Source organism: Colobus angolensis, unplaced genomic scaffold (assembly GCF_000951035.1).
Source record: "Colobus angolensis palliatus isolate OR3802 unplaced genomic scaffold, Cang.pa_1.0 Scaffold134, whole genome shotgun sequence".
In the NCBI taxonomy this organism is placed as follows: domain Eukaryota; kingdom Metazoa; phylum Chordata; class Mammalia; order Primates; family Cercopithecidae; genus Colobus; species Colobus angolensis.
The window spans coordinates 5,919,760-5,924,097 of NW_012114422.1; the positions used below are offsets into that span (position 1 = coordinate 5,919,760).

At 35.6% G+C, this 4,338-nt stretch overlaps 1 pseudogene across 1 annotated transcript; it reads left to right on the forward strand.

Annotated features, from left to right (window-relative positions):
• Positions 1-779: 779 nt before the first annotated feature.
• Positions 780-1,658, forward strand: LOC105506274 (annotated as a pseudogene). The gene has a single exon (XR_001000904.1). The product of XR_001000904.1 is annotated as a peroxiredoxin-6-like (transcript).
• Positions 1,659-4,338: the final 2,680 nt, after the last annotated feature.

Here is a 4,338-nt window from a genome sequence, read left to right on the forward strand (position 1 = left end):
TCAGTTCTTCTCTCATCTTAGTTATTTCTTGTCTTCTGTTAGCTTTTGGATTTGTTTGCTCTTGCTTCTCTAGCTGTTTTAGTTGTGATGTTAGGCTGTTGACTTGAGATCTTTCTAACTTTCAGATGTGGGCATTTAGTGCTATACATTTTCCTCTTAACACTGCTTTAGCTGTGGCTCAGAGATGCTGGTACATTGGCTCTTTGTTCTCGTTGGTCTCAAAGAACTTCTTGATTTCTGCCTTAATTTTATGATTTATCCAGTAGTCACTCAGGAGCAGGTTGTTCAGTTTCCATGTAGCTGTGCAGTTTTGAGTGAGTTCCTTAATTCTGAGTTCTAATTTGAGTGCATTGTGGTCTGAGAGACTGTTTGGTATGATTTCTATTCTTTTGCATTTGCAAAGGAGTATTTTACTTCCAATTATATGGTCGATTTTAGAATAAGTGACACCTGTCCCGGAAATTAAAGTAAAATTAAAGAAAAAAAGAAAAAGAAAAAATATAACTCAATTAAATTGGGCAGCAGATTTAAACATTTATTCCAAAAATGTACAAATACCCAATAAAAATATAATAAGATTCACTATATCAGCAGTCATTAGGGAAACGCAAATTAAAACCATGAAAAGATACGACTTCATGTCTGCTACATGTCTATAACAAAAAAGATAGATAATAACAAGTGTTGACAGGAATGTGGAGAAATTATATTTCATTTCTCATACCATGCTTTGCTGGTAGGAATGTAATACAGCTGCTTTAGAAACAGCTTAGTGCTTCTTCGCCAGAACCACCCGATTGCTTGCTGTCCCAGTGGCGCCTCTTCGTCACCGCTGCCATGTCCGGAGGTCTGCTTCTGGGGGACGAGGCTCCCAACTTTGAGGCCAATACGACCGTCGGCCGCATCCGTTTCCACGACTTTCTGGGAGACTCATGGGGCATTCTCTTCTCCCACCCTCGGGACTTTACCCCAGTGTGCACCACAGAGCTTGGCAGAGCTGCAAAGCTGGCACCAGAATTTGCCAAGAGGAATGTTAAGTTGATTGCCCTTTCAATAGACAGTGTTGAGGATCATCTTGCCTGGAGTGAGGATATCAATGCTTACAATTGTGAAGAGCCCACAGAAAAGTTACCTTTTCCCATCATCGATGATAAGAATCGGGACCTTGCCATCCTGTTGGCATGCTGGATCTAGCAGAGAAGGATGAAAAGGGCATGCCTGTGACAGCTCGTGTGGTGTTTGTTTTTGGTCCTGATAAGAAGCTGAAGCTGTCTATCTTCTACCCAGCTACCACTGGCAGGAACTTTGATGAGATTCTCAGGGTAGTCATCTCTCTCCAGCTGACAGCAGAAAAAAGCGTTGCCACCCCAGCTGATTGGAAGGATGGGGATAGTGTGATGGTCCTTCCAACCATCCCTGAAGAAGAAGCCAAAAAACTTTTCCCCAAAGGAGTCTTCACCAAAGAGCTCCCATCTGGCAAGAAATCTCTCCGCTACACACCCTAGCCGTAAGTCACTTGGAGAAGTTAGTGCTGTGAGCCAGAGGATGTCAGCTGCCAATCATGTTTTCCTGCAGCAATTCCATAAACTCATCCTGGTGTCATCACAGCCAAGGTTTTTAGTTTGCTATACCAATGCCTTATTAAATGAAAATGGCACTAAAAAAAAAAAAAAAAAAGAAACAGTTTAATGATCACTTAAAATATTAACATATGCGTAACACATGACCAAGCCATCCCACTCCTACCGTATACCTAAGAGAAATAAATATATCTGCGCATACATATATGTGCAAAATCTTCTATATGAATATTCACAAAATATTTATTATTCATGATAGTCCAAACCAGAAACAACCAAAGTGTCCATCAACTGAAGAATAATAGCATAAATTAAAAGTGTTACTTTTTTTTTTTTTTTTTGAGACGGAGTCTGGCTCTGCCGCCCAGGCTGGAGTGCTGTGGCCAGATCTCAGCTCACTGCAAACTCCGCCTCCCGGGTTCACGCCATTCTCTTGCCTCAGCCTCCCGAGTAGCTTACTTTTATGCAATAGAATATGTGACTATAAAAGGAAGTACGGATACATGGTACAACATGGATAATACTTGAAACATTATGGTAAATGAAATAAACCAATTACAAAGTAACCCTTTTTTATTATTCATTTATGTGAAGTGTACAGAATGGATAAATATATGTAGAGACAAAGAGTAATTTCATGGTTTCTGGGGAGCTGACAAAAAGGGGTTTGGGGAAGTGACTACTCATGAGTAAGAAATGGGTAACGGGTTTCTTTTTGGGGGTGAATGTACTAACAAGAAATTATATTGATGGTAGTAAAACTATATATACACATATATAATATAGATTTGTAAATATATACCATATATTCATATATGGTATATTAATTATATCTCAATAATTCTGTTAATAGTTATTAAAAAAAATTAACTACAGTTTAAAATAGTGAAAGCAGGAATATAATATAGATAACATGAATTGCATTGTTATAGAGAATTCAATATACTACTTCTTTTCGGAAATTATTAATTTGCAAATAAGTTATATATATTGCAGTGTAGTCAAGTTGAAAGCTCCAGGCAGATTTTTAAGACTCAGAAAAAAGTAAAATGATATGTCAATTAACAGAAGATATAATAAAGAGCATGGGTTAGCGCAGAGCTGACCTTGTGGCAGGAACACAGTCACTGAACGACAAAACTCGGTGTCTGTTCTGTATCACTCTTGTGATTGAACACTTGCCCTCAATATAAAAGTTCAGAGAAAACTAATTTTACTTTAAATTTTTCTTATAATTCTGGTTAGAACTTGCAATCAATATACACTAGATCTGAGGTTCCTTATGTAAAACTCTAATAGTAAAAGCTACCTAAAAGTTGTAGTAAAAATTAAGAGGATAAATCCTGTGAAGTGCTTAGCATGGTGTTGGGCTTTATACAAAGCAGCTACTTCTAGGTTGCACCGGCTGATGATGCTAAAGCTTGTAATTTTTCAAGATCTTGTTAATTAACTGTCAGATATTTTCTATTAACTGTCAGATACTTTTTGAGGGCCTATTGTTTACCACAGACAGTGCCAACCATAGCTGACAACCTCATGAAATTTAGTCTGGTAAAGGCAGACAGACATTAGTCAAAAAGTACACAAATAATTTATAATTATAATTGTCATCAGATTTTTAAATGTCAAGCACTGAAGTGATAAGATACAGTAAAATCCTTTGGTTTAGGGCAGTGAGACTTTCCTTGACATACTGGCATTAAGCTGAAGTTTCGGAAATGTGTAGGAAGTACCAGATGGATCTGGAAAAAAGCATTCCAGGTAGAGGAAAGAGCATGTCACCTCTCTGTTGTAGAAACATAAGGAACACTAAGAAATGAAGTCAGCTCAAGTTTTGATTAATGTGTTCCTCTTGATTAAGTAATCTTTTCCTTCTATGTTGAAAAATCACATAATAAATATTGGTGGAGATCACAATTAAAGGAGGGTTTTTTGTAGCTTTTAAAAACATAGCATTTAATTGCATAACTATATTATACAAACGTTATGAAATACTCTCCAGCTGCTATTAATATAAGTTAAAATATATTTACTCTTATAGAACTATATCATTTCTTTGAGAAAAGCAAATTAAAAAATAAATATGAATAGCACAAAATGTATTATTTTCTCTCACTGTCTTGTATATAGATAGGTAGACATAGATGTAGGTGAATGATAAAGTACAAGTATATATATGTACGTACATTTATATGTCAAATATATCTACATATATACCTATGTGTACGTGCCAACAGCTATCCATATGCATATGCAAAATATGTTCTTATATCTGTATAGGATTTTCTAAAAGAAGCAGAAAACAATGAACCATCATGATCCTTAGGGACTGGTTTGAGGATGAAAGTATACAGTGATAATTTTGGTTTTATGCAATCACGTTTAAATTTTTACCAAGGTCTTCCGTATTATATGTTGTAAATTAGCAATCCTTCTGCCTATTTCTAAATACATAACCTAGTTCTCTACTATCAATTTCTTAAAATCACAACTTTTAAGCAATAATAACAAATATACAAATTTGGTTACACAACAAAGAATGTCTCTAAAGTAAAACACATAACTGAAGGGTTTTTAACTAAAGAAGAAATTCTGTAATAATATTAATATTTTAAGCAATAGTTCCTGTGAGTTCAAATATATAACATAGCCATGTCTCAATAAAGTAATAAATCATGTGAATTGAGAACCTACTTAAGACTGATTTGGCCTTTTAAGAATGCTGCTCTGTGCTCCTGTTTTTCAAATAGGTTACAGT